Here is a 19,905-nt window from a genome sequence, read left to right on the forward strand (position 1 = left end):
TGGGATAGTAATATCCATCAAAAATATATATAAATTAAGCTGATAAATTTTGTTGAAATGACTGTCTAGAAAGCACATTGTTACACAAGCAATAATGCCCAACAATGTGTGTTTGTTACTCAGATGTGTTCTGAGGACCTACACCACCAGTGGAGGGATTCTACACTCCTGGATGGGCATTATTTAGAGTAACACTCACCCTGGAGGGCATTATTGTGCTTGGAGAATAGGCTATTTGTTAAATTGTTTTGTATTTGCTTGTGTTTTGTTTCTTTTAATATAGATATATGTGTGCAACCCAAGAGCCAAACCTAATGGAATTACTGCATATCCATGAGTAAAATGGGCCTAGGGTTATCTGTTCCATGGACTTAAATATGGCCTGTGACTTAAATAGGGCATGCTGGAGGGACAGATTTATCCCCCAGTGACTGCTACATCTTTGGAACAGGTTACCAATTAATGTGAACCAGAGCACCTCTATGACACTGTTTAAGAAGAACCTGGATGAGTGGATGGGGCACTGTAAATTCTTATTGGGGGATAGTACCCACAACCCTTCTGGACATGGGCAGTCATCACTAAATGAAGTCTTTGGTTTTGACTAGTACCTCTATGGTATTACATTGGTTTGAAATAGCTAGGCTTAAAATTACCTCTAGGTTGATAGCTTAGTAATCTCCTATGATCCTATGAAAGTAAAAGACTGTTTTTTATTTATAGGTTCATAGGTAGGTACTAGGCTATTGGCCCTAGAGCCTATATAAGCCTAACCAAAAAGGTACCATGGCTTTCACCACCCAATAAAATTATGTTCCTGTGCCCCTGTCGAGCAGAGCCACAGAGGTGATCCCTGGGGTGAATTTCCTATTTCCTATACAATCATCAAGATTTTTCTTGAAGAGTGCTAATGAGGAGCTTTGTTTGATAATAGACAGTTAGTTTTTTTCCAGAGAATGGGAAATCTCTGGGACAGCACTCTATCCCTCCAGCATGTTCTGTTTATTGTGGTGACAAGGTTTAGGTCCCTAGAGCATGTAATGCGGAGGGATTGGGATTTCTTTAGGTGGAGCATGTCCAACAGCTCTGGGTTTGACATAGCTTTGTATATTAGCAGAGATCACCTCTGAGTAGGCGATATGCGATGGAGTAAAGCTAGAGTTTTTTGAGACGGTCTGCATAGGATATCTGTTTGAGGCCAGTAATCCTCTTTGGCAGATATTTCTGTGGCCTTTCCAGTTGCTGTAGATGTCTTGTGGGATACATACCAAAAGGGGCATTATACTCTATAATGGATCTAGGGAATGACGAGTAGAAGGGAACAATGACCTCTTTTTTCCTGGATGAGAAACCTTTTGTGGTGAGGTGTGCCACGTTGAAGGATTTCCTGACTACTGCGGTGATGTGATTATCAAAGGAGAGACTACTGTCCACCTGTGTCTCAAGGTCTCTTATAGCACTTTCGGTGTTAAGTAGACTACCACCTATGTGGTAGCTCATGGGTACAGAGTTTTTACCAAAGGGGATGACAATGCACTTTTTGGTATTGAGCTTGAGGCCATGGCTTTGACACCAGGGATCTGTCTCCGTGAGGCCCTTTTGTAAGATGTCTGCATCGCTAGGAGTTTTGATTATGGCTACTAGTTTGCAGCCATCCTCGAACTTCATTAGCCATAGACTTTCTGTGTTAGCCTGTACTTCAGAAAAGTAGATACCAAACAGGAGAGGACCCATGACTGAACCCTGTGGTACTCCACTTGTCATTGGTCTGAAATCGAATTTGGAGTCTGCTAATTTCACAGTGTGGGTTCTGTCAATGAGCCAGTTGGCAACCCATTTATGGTATACTAACACTTTCTCTGACTTACACACACACACAAACATACACACAAACATTTAGAAACAGTGTATCTTTAAAAATACATGATTAAACTTAATCATTAATGCCAAACACTAAATGTTTCAGTACTTACCTATTATTGCAACCAGGTTTCAAATGTGTGAAATGGTTCATCTGATCTCAAAGCAGTAAACTGCACTGTGCCTACCTAACAAAATACTTTTGTAAGCCAAACAGTAGATGCTGCAGACTTTGCAACTTTTACTTTATAATAAGGAGAAAAGATATATATTAATGTAATATTAATCTTATTTTAAATAAAATATGTGGGAGTGGGAGTTTGGCATATTGATTAACGTGTTTGCCTTATAGACACAAGGTACATGATTTGATTCTCATGGGGGTAACTGGCTAGGCTTAAAATGGCCCACAAGGGCATTTAGCCTAGTATTAATCTATGAACCTATAAACCTATAATCTATGAACCTATTATTTTCATGTCTTCTAAAGTGCCATCCGTAATGTTCTTAAATTGTTTGAAAGCCTTGCCGTAAAACAGCAAGTGGAAATGACTACATTTGATTACTATTCTTGGTTTGTTTTGTACTTCTTTTTATACTTGTTTATAGATGTTTGTGAAGGAGAAGTAAAATATATGAGTTTAGGTCGGCACAGTGCAGTTTATTGGGTTGAGATGAACCATATGTAATATTTTATTTTGCTTGCATTGCTGCATTGCTTTTAAGACATTCCTGATGTGGATTTCCCAAACTTATGATGTAGTCATTACTTTTCCAAGTGAGCAGGTGATTGTGGACTGTTGTGAAGAAATCCTGGGTGTATGTAGTTTCATGACTGGTGGAGTACCTTTCTCTTTGCTGTTCTTTCTTTTCTTGGATTTTGCTGCTTTTTTGTGAAGATGGATGGGTGATTTGTTGTGTGTTTGCAATCAGATTGCAAGTTGTTTTCTTGCAGTTGTGTTGCTTGTCTTGCTGAAGAATTTGTTTTCTGTTTTCTTCTCTTTTGAAGTCTGAAAGATGGTGTTATCTTTTTTTTTAAATTGCGGTGCTTTCTTGAGGCTGTTGGTGAATGTCAGCATCTAGTGTTTGCCTCGAGACAGTATTTCTTTAGGTCGGCGCATTGACACATTTGGAACATGGTTGCGATAATGTATAAGTACCAAAGTTTCTTTCCTTCATACCTGTCAACAGTCCTCACTTTCAAAGAATGTCCATGTTTACCTAATGTTTAGTTTGTCTCTGTTCCTCATAAGATTTGTGATTGCTGGCAAATCATTGAGGGTTGAAGTCATAGGTTCATAGGTTCATAGGTTCATACTAGGCTATCTACCCAAGGGCATTTATAAGCCTAGCCTAGAGTTTTGTGGCTTTCGCCACCCCTTTATTTTGAAGAAAACTATGCCCATTATTTTGCTGTGCCTCTGTCAAGCAGTGACACTGAGGTAATCCCTGGGGTAAATCTGCGATCTCCCATCCATTGGTCAAGATTTCTCTTGAACAAGGCCAGTGAGGTGCTCTGCCTCACATGTACCGGGATTTTGTTCCACAGCATAGGGAGTCTCTGGGTGATGAATCTGTCCCTCCAATACGTCCTATTAATAACCGTGTCAAGGTTTAAGTCTCCCGCCCTTGTAGTTCTGAGGGATCTAGATTTTTTGAGGTGAAGCATGTTCATCAATTCTGGTTTGACATGGCCTTGTATGTCAGGCGCAGGTCACCTCTGAGCAATTGGTAAGCGACTGAATAGAGCTGCAGTTCTTTCAGTTGGGCAGCATAAGACATATTTTTGAGACCCTTTATCCTTTTGGTGAGGAACTTTTGGGGCCTTTCCAGCTGCTGCAGGTGTCGGGTCAGATACATTCCAAATGGGGCATTGTACTCAATCATTGGTCTGATGAGTGATGAGTACAGGGGGATGATGACCTCCCTTGATCTAGATGTGAATCCCTCCATGATCAGGTGGGCAATGTAGAAGGTCTTCCTAACTACTTTAGCAACGTGAGTGTCAAATGATAGGTTACTGTCAACCTGGGTCCCCAGATCCCTGATCACTTCTTCTGTGCTCAGTGGATTGCCACCTATATGGTAGCTAGGGGTAACCTTGTTTTTCCCGAAGGGTATGACTATGCATTTCTTGGCGTTTAACTTTAGGCCATGGCTCTGGCACCAGTTATCCATTTCTGTGAGACCCTTCTGAAGGATATCTGTGTCAGATGTGTTTTCGACTATGGCGCCCAGTTTGCAGTCATCTGCAAACTTTGTCAGACATAACCCTCCTGTATTTGCTTGTACTTCAGAAAAGTAGATGCCGAACAAGAGTGGGCCCAGGACTGAGCCCTGTGGGACACCACTTGTGACAGGCTTTGAGTCTGACATGGCGCCAGCAACTCTGACCCTGTGGGTTCTGTCACTTAGCCAGTTTGCAACCCATCTTGTGATGTATGGGTTTACATTTAAGCTGATGAGTTTTTCAATGATACCTGAGTGGGGTATTGTGTTGAAAGCCTTTGCCAGGTCAAGGTAGGCTGTATGGACTGCCTTTCCCTCATCAATGGCCTTGGTGACTGTTTCAAAAAAGTCAACCAAGTTTAAAAGGCATGATCTGCCTTTGACAAAGCCAAACTGGGTTGGATCCAAAGTCTGCAAGTTCCCTATGTCTTTATTTATGAGTTCCATTATGATCCTCTCCATGGCCTTGCAGATCAGGCTTGTCAAGCTGATGGGATGGTAATTTCCAGGGTCGGTGGAGGCACCGCCTTTGTGAAGTGGGACCACAGTTGCCGTGCGCCACTCCTTGGGTACGTATCCTGAGGTGAGGCTAAGATTAAACAGTTGTCCTAACTGCGGGTTTAATTCCTGGTTGAGTTCATGGAGCACACAGCCGGGGACACCATCCGGCCCCATGGATGCTGTGTTTTTCGCCTTGGAGAGAGCAGTTCTCACCTGGGCGTTAGAGATGTTTGGGGGGCTACAATCCTCTGGTATAGATATCTCTCCTTTTGGGGGGGAGGGGGGGAGAAGTTTTCACTGAACCTGTCAGCCAGTATGTTGGCAATGTCTGTAGGTTCACTAATTTTCACATCATTTTGAACTAATTCTGAGCATATCTGGGAGTTTCCTCCCAGGTTTCTAACATAGCTAAAGAAGGCCTTATGATTGTCTTTTGAGTCCTTAGCGATTTTTCTCTCAAAATTTGCCTTGGATGATTTTATGAGAGCTCTTAGTTTTTTACTTATAATGATCAGAGGTGTCTTACCTTTTAAGGATTTTGCTCTATCTTGTAGTAGCTTCCTCCTTTTGTTGTAGAGTTTGTTTATGGCTGGGGTCCACCAGGCTGGACGCTTGCCTTTGGTACAAAGAGTCTTTGTTTTGTTTGGGATTGCCTGATCCATGCAGTCCTGTAGGTGCTGGTAGAAGGCATTTGTAAGTGATTCAGCGGCTTGAGTAATGTTTGCTGCCGGCTCAGTGGCCTTAAAGGTGACCACACTAGTCTTTAGAAGTGTGAAGTCGGCTTTTGAGAAGTTCTTCACTGTGGTCTTTTTTATCTCAGGTGGGGGCGGGATGAGGACCTCCAGTGAGATTAGTTTATGATCTGATCTCACCAGTGAGGGGTATACTTCCGGTGTTGAACATTGTGATCCCATGTTCGTGATGATGAGATCAAGTATGTTTTCACCTCTTGTGGGGATAGTGACTAGTTGTTCCATGGCATTTGAGTTTATGAACTCCAGGAACCTTTGGGCTAGAGTGTTTGGGCTTGAGTAGTGATCCCAGTCTATATTAGGGTAGCTGAAGTCACCTAGTATGATGGTGTTTGGAGATACATTTATCCCCTCCAGTGTTTTCAGGAATGCTATGTGAGGTTCCTGAGTTGGAGAGGGTGGCCTGTAACATGCTACAAATTGCAGAGCATAAAACACAGCTCAGTAGGTAAATGACACAATAGAGGCTTGTAGAAATTAGCGCTTTCTTTCACTTTAATAAAAACGTGAACTTCTTCAGAAACAAGACAATGTGCCCTCCCCAGCACATGTCTTATAAACTTTTTAAACAAGATGTGATGTCATGAATTTCTCAATTCTTTTTTGTACAAAAATAAATGAAATAATGTGATATAAAATGCATAATTCAAATATATAAAAAAGCATTTTGATTTTTTTAAAAAATTATTACATACTTTGTATCCACTGTATCAAACAGTATTATAATTGTGAGTTACAAACCATTTTTACCTTACTTGTAAACATACTAATATAAACTGCATATAATCATAAGTTTTAAATATATTCAATATGAATGACCATACATTACCAATATTGTAATAAAAATTCTCTGTTGCAAAAAATTGTAAACATATTTACATCTGTCAATAAATAAACCGTCATTAGATGACTCATATAGAAAGTATATATACCTTATTATGATATACTTAATATAAATAATACCCATAAAAAGAAGTGTCCCTTGTAATTGATTTCTATGTTAATGAACATCTATGCACATGAAACATTATTGATTGTATATCAAAAAACATTTGATATTGATCACCTCATTAAGGCCTGGAAATTGATCTGCCCCTAGCAATAATTGCCAAAGTGCTTCCTTTTGTTCTAATTTGTTGTTAACATCTCCCATGAATGGACTTTTTTCTATATGGTCTAAAACAAAAAATTCAAACTTTTTAAATTCTTTACAACTCAAAGAATGCCTTGCAAGAGCATTGTTTTTGTCTTTGTTCTTTATAGCCAGAGTATGTTCGTAAATTCTCCGCTTCAAAAATCTAACAGTTTTACCCATGTAGTAACATTCACAGGAGACACAGGAAGCCAAATAAACCACGTACTCACTATGGCAATTGAAATATATCCGTGCCCAAAAAGTTCTTTTTAAATGTTTCATAGTGACAAAAGAACTATTACTTAAAAATCTGCATTGTCTACAATTTGTGCAAGCGAAAGTGCCCTTTTTGATTAAATCTCTAGTCTTGACCACTAAAGATGAATCATTTTTTTCTAAGACTTTCTTAATATTGTTAACTGTTTTGTAGGTAAATTGTGGTCTCATTCCTACACAGCTAACTAGATCTTTATTACCTAAAATAATCCTCCAGTTTCTTTCTATGATATTTCTAATATCTTTTAGTTCATTTACTATAGGAAGTGGGAATGCTGTGTAAAACATACTTTGATTTTCTTCTAATCTATTTATGTTCTTATTTTCTTGTTGGATTATTCTCGGTCCTTCAACAAATATATCTGTGGCTAACAAAATGGGTTTGCTACCCTTCCTTAGTTTACTAACTTCTTTTTCTAACTTTTTGATCCAATTTAAGTTGTAACCCCTTACTACAAACATCTGTCTCAAATTCAGTAACTCTTCTTGGTATACTGAATCCTCTGTAGTTAACCTACTAAGCCTAATCATCTGTCCCTTCACCACACTCTTCTTCATGTGCTGAGGTAGGCTATCTTTGTGAAGGTATTGATTGGTAAAACAAGATTTCCTATAGATCTTACTTGTAATGTTACCATTTGTGTCATGTATGTGAAGGTCCAAATCTAAAAAGTGTATGTCTCTTCCAAATTCTCCTATTTTGAAAAATAAGAAGGTTGTAGTTGTATTCAAATCACTTATCATATCACTGAACTCCCATTGTTCCCCTTTCCACAGGAAGAACAAATCATCAATGTATCTATAGTACATCAAAACCTTTTTGAAACTGGGATGAAGTTTCAGGAATTTCTGTTCCCAGTTGGACATCACTATGTTTGCGAATGCCGGGGCTACTCTGGCCCCCATCGCTACTCCAGATGTCTGTTTGTAAAGTACATTATTAAATTTAAAAAAATTATTCTCAAGTACTATTTCCATGAGGGTACATAGTGTATTTACCCTGTGACCACTCATGTCTGTATTATTGCAAGATGTTCTCTCATATTCTATACCTTCTACCTGATCTATAGAGGTATAAAGACTTCTGACGTCTAGTGTGGCGAATTTACTTCTCTTTCTAATGTTTTAATCTTTCCCAAAATTTCCAAAAGCTGCCAGGAGTCTCTGAGATAATGTTCAGCTTTTGTGCCACCGGGTTTAATATACTATCAAGCCAAATGGAAATGTTTTCCGCTTTTGAATTTTTGGCTGAAACGATTGGCCTAAATGTGAGGTCCTCCAGACCATACTGTACTTTTGGTATGCCAAAAGTTTGCCATTGTGGGGTGCTCCACTAAAGAAAATCATAGTCCACCTTTTCTATTTCTCCTGACAAAACATGTCGAACAAGAGAACATCTATTCTGCTGAAACTGATTTTTACATATTCTACTGTGACTTTGCTGTAGTTTATAGTGTCTTTTAACATATCCAATATTCCTTTATTATAGTCTGTTGTATTCATGACTATAATCTTGCCCCCTTTGTCTGCTTTCATTATTCTGACTTCGGAGTTTTCTGATAACTCCTTCAACACTTTACTCTCTATATCAGTTAGATTGTTAAATTCACTGCTTGTTGTGATGTTCTTAAATTCTTTTTCACATGAATTTAGAAAAACTTGCAGTGTATTAATTAGGGGGGGTTAAATGTACTAGGCTTCGTTGGTAGTTTATTACTAGAAGTATTGTAATCAGTAATGTCTTTAAGAATGTATTTTAGATTTAATTTACGTAAATACAATCTAAAATCTACCAATAATCTACTAGTTTCTACCCTATTAGAAGGAATAAAAGTGAAACCTTTGTTAAGTACACTATATGCATCCACTGTCAACAGCACATTGCTCAAGTTTATCACATTTAATGTATAATCGGTCTCATTAATGAAGGGTGTTACCATCTTCTTTTGTTTTTGCCCTTCATTTTCCCTTTCTGTTGTGTGGTGTTGTACCACCTTGTAGTCCTCTTTCCTTGTACCCTTTGTTGATGGCGACCTTAGATTGCAAGGTTGTTGACTTGCAACCTCAGCATAACTTCGTAGTTGCAGCCCCACATTAACATCCCCATTATTGTCATTAGATGTAACAGGTGATGCTGATGTATTTTCTTTAGAACCCTTGGGCACCAAATCATGGACAGTATCGTTGTTTAGTACACCTATATCCTGTCCAATTCTTTGTGGTGGTCTGTTGGAATTCTCCACCACACTAGAAACACTGTTCGTAGGGACCCCACTGGTTTTGGATACATCTACAGTAGATATATAAGCTTCATTAGACCTATAGGTCTTGATGTCCCTCATCAATTTGTGTTGTTTTCTCAGAACTATAGTAGACCGATGTTTATTAGCCTTAGTCTCAATACTATTATATAATGTAAACAGTTCCTGAAAACAAATGTTATTTTTGATGGAATCATCCAACTCCTTGATTCCCGTTTTAACTTTAATGATGTCAGTCTCATAGTGCTTAACCAGTATATCCATCATAGCTAATCCTGCATCATTATAAACCTTGATAATCATTTTTGACAACATGTCACCAGGTTCTACACAGTTTGGAAATTTTGCGGTCCGTAGACCCTGCGGCACAATACCTCGTTGGATACACTCTGTTAGATATTGAATTTCTAATTCGAGTGTAATGTACTTGAAAACCAGCTTTTCTAAATCAAAAATTAACTTTTTACATGTTTTTAAGTCATTAGCAGTGTCGTGATACTCACTCAAAGTCCGGTTCATCGTATCACCGTTTATATCCTTAAACAGATTCTGCATTTCTTTGCAAATGTAGCCCCATACATTGTTACTTGGTGGATTACTTGTATCACCATTGTGTTCTGTTTGATTCGCATACGCCGTAGTGTTTTTAGCCGGCGCTTCTTTATGACACAAGATAATATATTAATAAATTATCCAAGGAGGACGCCTCAGTAGCCATTACCACACTGAGCCTCCTTGGATAATTTATTGGATTTAACTATACACTCCACACCGGGAGTCGATCGAGCTGAAGAGCGGATCTGTACTACGGATGTGGACTCTGCACTAGTACACACTATCACGAAGATAGTGTATGATTGTCTACAAAAGAGTAACAAGCGAGACGTTAACGAAGGGGTTAAGTCAAGTGACCCATGTAGGAGCGTCTTGTGTCATAAAGAAGCGCCGGCTAAAAACACTACGGCATATGCGAATCAAACAGAACACAATGGTGATACAAGTAATCCACCAAGTAACAATGTATGGGGCTACATTTGCAAAGAAATGCAGAATCCGTTTAAGGATATAAACGGTGATACGATGAACCGGACTTTGAGTGAGTATCACGACACTGCTAATGACTTAAAAACATGTAAAAAGTTAATTTTTGATTTAGAAAAGCTGGTTTTCAAGTACATTACACTCGAATTAGAAATTCAATATCTAACAGAGTGTATCCAACGAGGTATTGTGCCGCAGGGTCTACGGACCGCAAAATTTCCAAACTGTGTAGAACCTGGTGACATGTTGTCAAAAATGATTATCAAGGTTTATAATGATGCAGGCTTAGCTATGATGGATATACTGGTTAAGCACTATGAGACTGACATCATTAAAGTTAAAACGGGAATCAAGGAGTTGGATGATTCCATCAAAAATAACATTTGTTTTCAGGAACTGTTTACATTATATAATAGTATTGAGACTAAAGCTAATAAACATCAGTCTACTATAGTTCTGAGAAAACAACACAAATTGATGAGGGACATCAAGACCTATAGGTCTAATGAAGCTTATATATCTACTGTAGATGTATCCAAAACCAGTGGGGTCCCTACGAACAGTGTTTCTAGTGTGGTGGAGAATTCCAACAGACCACCACAAAGAATTGGACAGGATATAGGTGTACTAAACAACGATACTGTCCATGATTTGGTGCCCAAGGGTTCTAAAGAAAATACATCAGCATCACCTGTTACATCTAATGACAATAATGGGGATGTTAATGTGGGGGCTGCAACTACGAGTTATGCTGAGGTTGCAAGTCAACAACCTTGCCAATCTAAGGTCCCTTTTCATCAACAAAGGGTACAAGGAAAGAGGACTACAAGGTGGTACAACACCACACAACAGAAAGGGAAAATGAAGGGCAAAAACAAAAGAAGATGGTAACACCCTTCATTAATGAGACCGATTATACATTAAATGTGATAAACTTGAGCAATGTGCTGTTGACAGTGGATGCATATAGTGTACTTAACAAAGGTTTCACTTTTATTCCTTCTAATAGGGTAGAAACTAGTAGATTATTGGTAGGTTTTAGATTGTATTTACGTAAATTAAATCTAAAATACATTCTTAAAGACATTACTGATTACAATACTTCTAGTAATAAACTACCAACGAAGCCTAGTACATTTAACCCCCCCTAATTAATACACTGCAAGTTTTTCTAAATTCATGTGAAAAAGAATTTAAGAACATCACAACAAGCAGTGAATTTAACAATCTAACTGATATAGAGAGTAAAGTGTTGAAGGAGTTATCAGAAAACTCCGAAGTCAGAATAATGAAAGCAGACAAAGGGGGCAAGATTATAGTCATGAATACAACAGACTATAATAAAGGAATATTGGATATGTTAAAAGACACTATAAACTACAGCAAAGTCACAGTAGAATATGTAAAAATCAGTTTCAGCAGAATAGATGTTCTCTTGTTCGACATGTTTTGTCAGGGAGAAATAGAAAAGGTGGACTATGATTTTCTTTTAGTGGAGCACCCCACAATGGCAAACTTTTTTGGCATACCAAAAGTACAGTATGGTCTGGAGGACCTCACATTTAGGCCAATCGTTTCAGCCAAAAATTCAAAAACGGAAAACATTTCCATTTGGCTTGATAGTATATTAAACCCGGTGGCACAAAAAGCTGAACATTATCTCAGAGACTCCTGGCAGCTTTTGGAAATTTTGGGAAAGATTAAAACATTAGAAAGAGAAGTAAATTTCGCCACACTAGACGTCAGAAGTCTTTATACCTCTATAGATCAGGTAGAAGGTATAGAATATATGAGAGAACATCTTGCAAATAATACAGACATGAGTGGTCACAGGGTAAATACACTATGTACCCTCATGGAAATAGTACTTGAGAATAATTTTTTTAAATTTAATAATGTACTTTACAAACAGACATCTGGAGTAGCGATGGGGGCCAGAGTAGCCCCGGCATTCGCAAACATAGTGATGTCCAACTGGGAACAGAAATTCCTGAAACTTCATCCCAGTTTCAAAAAGGTTTTGATGTACTATAGATACATTGATGATTTGTTCTTCCTGTGGAAAGGGGAACAATGGGAGTTCAGTGATATGATAAGTGATTTGAATACAACTACAACCTTCTTATTTTTCAAAATAGGAGAATTTGGAAGAGACATACACTTTTTAGATTTGGACCTTCACATACATGACACAAATGGTAACATTACAAGTAAGATCTATAGGAAATCTTGTTTTACCAATCAATACCTTCACAAAGATAGCCTACACCCTCAGCACATGAAGAAGAGTGTGGTGAAGGGACAGATGATTAGGCTTAGTAGGTTAACTACAGAGGATTCAGTATACCAAGAAGAGTTACTGAATTTGAGACAAATGTTTGTAGTGAGGGGTTACAACTTAAATTGGATCAAAAAGTTAGAAAAAGAAGTTAATAAACTAAGGGAAGGGGTAGCAAAACCCATTTTGTTAGCCACAGATATATTTGTTGAAGGACCGAGAATAATCCAACAAGAAAATAAGAACATAAATAGATTAGAAGAAAATCAAAGTATGTTTTACACAGCATTCCCACTTCCTATAGTAAATGAACTAAAAGATATTAGACATATCATAGAAAGAAACTGGAGGATTATTTTAGGTAATAAAGATCTAGTTAGCTGTGTAGGAATGAGACCACAATTTACCTACAAAACAGTTAACAATATTAAGAAAGTCTTAGAAAAAAATGATTCATCTTTAGTGGTCAAGACTAGAGATTTAATCAAAAAGGGCACTTTCGCTTGCACAAATTGTAGACAATGCAGATTTTTAAGTAATAGTTCTTTTGTCACTATGAAACATTTAAAAAGAACTTTTTGGGCACGGAAATATTTCAATTGCCATAGTGAGTACGTGGTTTATTTGGCTTCCTGTGTCTCCTGTGAATGTTACTATGTGGGTAAAACTGTTAGATTTTTGAAGCGGAGAATTTACGAACATACTCTGGCTATAAAGAACAAAGACAAAAACAATGCTCTTGCAAGGCATTCTTTGAGTTGTAAAGAATTTAAAAAGTTTGAATTTTTTGTTTTAGACCATATAGAAAAAAGTCCATTCATGGGAGATGTTAACAACAAATTAGAACAAAAGGAAGCACTTTGGCAATTATTGCTAGGGGCAGATCAATTTCCAGGCCTTAATGAGGTGATCAATATCAAATGTTTTTTGATATACAATCAATAATGTTTCATGTGCATAGATGTTCATTAACATAGAAATCAATTACAAGGGACACTTCTTTTTATGGGTATTATTTATATTAAGTATATAATAATAAGGTATATATACTTTCTATATGAGTCATCTAATGACGGTTTATTTATTGACAGATGTAAATATGTTTACAATTTTTTGCAACAGAGAATTTTTATTACAATATTGGTAATGTATGGTCATTCATATTGAATATATTTAAAACTTATGATTATATGCAGTTTATATTAGTATGTTTACAAGTAAAGTAAAAATGGTTTGTAACTCACATTTATAATACTGTTTGATACAGTGGATACAAAGTATGTAATAATTTTTTAAAAAAATCAAAATGCTTTTTTATATATTTGAATTATGCATTTTATATCACATTATTTCATTTATTTTTGTACAAAAAAGAATTGAGAAATTCATGACATCACATCCTGTTTAAAAAGTTTATAAGACATGTGCTGGGGAGGGCACATTGTCTTGTTTCTGAAGAAGTTCACGTTTTTATTAAAGTGAAAGAAAGCGCTAATTTCTACAAGCCTCTATTGTGTCATTTACCTACTGAGCTGTGTTTTATTTTCAAGTTTCAGTTTGCGGCCAGTCCGTCTGTTTTGTCCTTTACAAATTGCAGAGCAGTCTTGCCTAATGACATATATCTTACCTGTCATAACCTTATCTATCTTACCTGTCATAACCTTCTCATACCCTAACCCTCTATTTCCCTCTCATGTTTACTCCTAAGCTAAATCTCAACTCCTCACTACATCAGTACTAACACTAATGATCACCTATCTCCTCCTTTAGTTCCTATGTAAGTAATCCCCTTTCCACAAGTCCTGTCTCTGTTACAGCTCCTGTCTCACTCTTACTCTATCCAATACCTACAGGGATTGTACTGCTCAATTCCAGTTAGTTGTACATGATTGTATATAATTTCTTAAATAAATATTTTGTATACCTACATTTGTATTTCTTAGTGTATTTCTGTAATTTACTACATAACTTAGAGCAGGCCTTTAGATAATTATTTTTGTTCCATTACACTTTTCTGATACTCTGTATCTTTGTACTTACTATACTACTTGTTTGTAATCACTTGTGGAATGTTTCTTCCCAGGCCTCTGCTGAAAAAGGGCTTCCACCCATTCAGACTAACCCTTAACAAATGTCAAATAAATAAAAAATAAATAAATACATTTGAGTTTCAGACTTCCTTTCCTTCAGGAATGTGCATGGTGAAACAAACCATGTTATTCTAACAACTTTCTAAGTTTATGAGTAATCTTTAAAATCAATCTCTATTTTACAGCCTTCCTGCCCCACCCCCATTATTTTAAGCTTTAACCAGATGATATCTTGAGCTAAGAGGTTGAGAGGTATGCATAGATCTTGACTGCTACTTCCACTGCTTGACCAGTCAGTCCCTCCCACAAACACACACACACACACACACACACACACACACACACACACACACACACACACACACACACACACACACACACATATGCATACACTCAGATGTAAACACGAAGACGCACATTTGCAAACACACAATTTTCTATTTTTTTAATATTCACTTACTTTTATTTTACATTCATTAAACAACAAAAACACTACTTACCGAGTGTAAAGTAATGGCTCAATCAATTTCACTCTCACTTCCCTGCACACATACAATCACACACAGATATAAGCACACACACACACACACACACACACACACACACACACACACACACACACACACACACACAGATTTTTTAAACATTCACTATTTATTTCAATTTTACACTTTCTACGTAGCAAAAGTGCTGCTTAGTGAGTGTAAAATAATAGTGACTGTTCACTTCCTTACTGTCAAAGCTTCATGGCACACAAGATGTTGCCATGTCAGGTGAGATTATAATAGTGGATAAGACTATAACCACTGTAGTAGGGCCTTGTGATATCTTCTTCTTTTGTCTTTTCCTGGTTAGGGGTTACCACAGTGGAACAATGGTCCACAGAATGATTAGCAGTGGAGTTTTTCAATGTCATGTTGCTAGCCCAGCACCCAACCTTCCACAGATGGCACACACTCACACATAGGGCCAATTTAAAGTGTCCATTCCACCTACAGCATGTCTTTTGGATGTGAGAAGAAACTGCAGCACCCAGAGGAAACCTATGTGATCACAGGGAGGATATGCAGACTTCACACAGAAGGCAGCCCAGCCAAAAATTGAACCAGGAACCTTCTTGCTGTGCAGTAACAATGCTAACCACTGCACCACCGTGGCCACCGCAGGAGGGCCTTGTGATGTAATGGATTTAAATGGAAGCAGAAGCATAGTGCAAAAAGAAATCTAAGTGAAGCCTCATTACAAGAGTCAGAGAAGACCACATATCTGTCCCTGAAGTTTCTGAATGTCCCCAATATCTTCTTTTCCAGCCCTAGGCCATCATGAGCTTTGGGAGTTCTTATATTAAACAGTTATTTTTCTACTTTTTCCCTAATAATAAGATTCTAATACAGAGGTATGCTTAAAAGAACATCAGTCTAGGTCTGAATGCCAAACAATCTTGGTTGTAGGTGACTTAGTTCTTAATGGTGTTAAAAATATTTTGCCTAGGAAAGTAAAACATCAAAGTTTCAGCATTAAGTGGTGCAAGAATGGAATATTTTATAATTTCATTAGAAATATTATTAGAAGTTTTTAAGTATGATATTGCGATCACTGTGGGTAGAACAAACAATGTTCAAAGGACTCACCAGGAGAAGTTTATGGATGAAATTTGAAAAGATAATGCAATTAGGTGAACAGTGGGGATTTTGGCCAACATTTTGTGGTCTCTTTCTAGCACCTTGTCACAGGAAAATGTTGCTGAATAAGACTACAGAATTTACTAATATCATCAGAAGTCATAGTTTGTTATTTGCACAAAAAGTAGTTTTATTTGGGAGGAAATGCTACCTAGAATTTTTTTAGTCAAGACAAGCTTCGTCTGAGTCACCAAGGCAATAGACAATTAAGCAATAAGGTTAGTATATTGGTGAAATCTTTTTAATAGGAAACAATCAACTGGAAAAAAATCTTTGTAAATGTCTTTCACAAGTTAAGATATGTTATTGTTAGTTCTAGATGTCTTAATAATGTATTTATTTATTTAGCACCTCCACTGCCCTAATTTCCTTCATTAACACCATGTCACAAGCTACAGACCAGAATAAACTGGTCTCTTACTGTTTCTTGATCTTTCCAAGGCTTTTGACACCGTCTCCCACTCTGTTCTCTTAAACAAACTCTCTGAACTCAACCTATCCACCTCTACTATCCCTGGTTCACTACTTACCTGAATGACTATCTTCAATCTGTTAAATGGCTTTCTGCTATCTCTCCTGCACTGCCCATAAAGATGGGTGTTCCCCAAGGTTCAATCCTTGGCCCATTACTATTTAATATCTTTACCAGTCTGTTGTCTACATCCTGTTCACAGTTATCACTTGTTCAATAAGCAGATGACTCCACAGTTATTACCATAGCTGATACCCTCTTTGACTTAAATTCTACAACACAAAAATCCTTCTTATCTATTGAAAACTGGCTCACCAAAAACCAACTAATACTAAACCCAAAAAAGACTAAACTCCTGCTCTTCATTCCCAAAACACTGAATCATCTTAAATCTTTATGCTCAATCATGTCCCACAATAACACACCTATCACCATGAAATCTCACACCAAACTACTCATCATTGACAACCTTCTGAAATCTGACATGTATGACATGTATGTTCTCAGTTGATCTTCTTTCAGCTTTTCCCGGTTAGGGGTCACCACAGCAGAACTCCGGTCTGCTAATGACTGGCAGTAGATTTTTATGGTGCCAGCTGAACGCCCAACCTTCAACAAAGGCACGCACATTTACGCATGTCTTTTGAATGCCACTTGACCGCGGGGAGGACATGCGGACTCCACACAGAAGGCATATATGTTCTCAGTAATGTTAAGAAAACCCAGCAAAAACTCGGGATCCTTTACAGGAACAAAAAAAATCCTATCCAATAAAGCCAAAACTGCCCTTATCCCATGCCTACCTTCTTCCCACCCTACTCTATGGTTCTCAAATCCTCACAAACCTTCAAACCACTCTCCCATCAAAACAAGAATCCACCTACAACAATGCGGCTAAATTTGCTGCTCTCCACCCTTGCTACTTACATCATTGCCTAGCTTTCAAAAAATTAAACTGGCTAGAGCTTCCTCACAACTTACTCCTCTCTCAGCTTCGAATAACCCATTCCATACTATAACTGCCCTCCTTCTGTCCCAGCATTATCTCTCTCATCTCCCCCTACTCCCTACCAAGATCCCTTCGCAGCTCTGAACAAAACCTCTTTTCTATCTAAAAGCCTGAAACTAAAATAGGTCAGAACCTTTACAGCTATGCCCTAGCCCAATAGTAAAATAAACTTCCTCTGGGCATTTGTATTATTAAGCAACGACATAAGTTCAAAACAGCTGTTAAAAAACACTAAACAATACATGGCTCTGTCATTGTAACCATCCTCTGTGACTGATGTCTCCTACTATACACCTCTCTCTCACCTTACCCCCTTTCTTTCTTTCTTCCATCTTTACTCCTAACTGTACATTAACTTTGCCCTAACTAGGTCTAGTCTACCTTGAAACATAACTTGTACTGCTTCTGAAGATTGTACTTAATCCTACAGAAGTACAGTGGGTTCTACCCTCTGACGTTATTGTGCTGAAAGACTGATGATGTACTCTCTAATGTACTAGTTATACTCTTTAATCATTTTTCATTATTATTATGTATTTCAGCTTCTTGTTATTGGTTATGTTTATGTACTTATTTTGTGGAGCTTTTCTCCCTGGGCGTCCACTGAAAAAGGGCTCCAGCTCAGTTGGATTAAGCCGGTCAACAAATGCCAAATAAAAAAATAAATTAAAAAATTTCTATATTTGACATTTAGATAGTGGGATAATCTGAGTTGGCACAGGCCCATTTTCAGTGGTGGCCCAGGTGTAAATCCCCAAAAAGATACAAATAACAAAAGTTTATAAGCATATTCAGTAGAATCATAAACTCAAAAAGACAAATTATACATAATACATATAAAATGTTATACATAAAAAGTGTATATTATGGAGCTTAACCAGTACATAAAAACAGTAGGAAATAGACAATTCTTTCATGAGTAATACATTTTCTAAGCATGAATTAAGGTGGATGTGACAATCCCCCGGATTCACGAATCCTCCTTGTAAGACTAAATAAGTCTTACTCGGAAACTGCAGTTGAACGGTATGATGTCAGCATGCCATGCATATTCATGAGGGCACGCTGACTCCACTCCAATTCCAACACGGACCATGCAGGAAGGCAGGGGGCGTGTCTGACTGCCAAGCAGTCCAAAGGTCCACGCCCCTGCAAGTGTCTGAAATGTGAAATGTCAACACACATGAGTGAGTCCGCTCAAATGTCTACGTACCCAACACTACACTCCCTCACATTGTAAACCCCCAGTACAGTTATGAAAAACAAAAGTTAAATTTTTTTTTCTAATTCCTGATATAGCTGCCTGTATTTGCGTATGTTTGCGCGGGTGTGCCTATTGCTTAACTGCAGTTAACACTCTCAACATTGAAGAGCATAATAGGGAATGTTTATGCAACTTAAGCCAAATAGCAGTAGCATAGTGGTAGAGCCTTCGCACAAAGAGGAGGCATTCACAGTTCAAGTCCCACCACTCCCCTTTTTATTTTATGTTTTAAATTAGTATATGAAATAATTCCTGACATATATGATGAAAGTTTTACTAAAAAGCATTGAAGTGGCCTATGTATCAGTGAACAAAATGTATATTTATAAAGGATCCTGACATATAACTGCCCGCAGTTAAGCAGGGCTTTACCCAGCGCAATATAGTTGCCCATAGCTAAATAGCACTGTACCCAGTGCAATAAAGTTGCCCATAGCTAAATAGCGCTATACCCAGCACAATAGAGTTGCCCATAGCTAAATAGTGCTTTACCCAGTGCAATTGGTTTGCGCAGAGATGCGCGCCGTGCCAACAAGTGCACCGTCGGGCAACGTGGAGCAACGTAGAGCAAAGTTGCCTAAATACAGCCACACCCCCTAGCCTGTCTGGACAGTAGTAAAATAAAAAGCAATGACAAGGTTTGAACCCTGGACACTGTGCACCATAATCAGAGTACTGAACCACTAAGCTATGGCAGCTTAAGATAAACAGCCACTGTTAACATACATATACTTATAAATGGTAGATTAACCATTGATAAGCAGGTCTGCAGTCAGCCGAGAATTTTCAAAAACGGCCAATCACAAAAAAGTGCGGGAAATGCGGCATATTTAAGCCCCATAGGCGGGAATACTCGCCATAACTGATGGTAGCTCCCATCTGCAGTTAGAATGGCTGGTACTGGAGAGGGTACTCGCTTTCGAGCTCAACACTGGGGCATCGAGGAGTCAAAATACATGGTTTGGCTCCTTGTCCATCGTCATGAGTCAAGACTCCTGCAGGGCCAGTTCCAAGGGATGGAGTACAAAGCAGAGGCTTGGAACCGGTTAGCTCAT

Source organism: Protopterus annectens, chromosome 1.part1, assembly GCF_019279795.1.
Source record: "Protopterus annectens isolate FY-2018-M chromosome 1.part1, PAN1.0, whole genome shotgun sequence".
NCBI classification, from domain to species: domain Eukaryota; kingdom Metazoa; phylum Chordata; order Ceratodontiformes; family Protopteridae; genus Protopterus; species Protopterus annectens.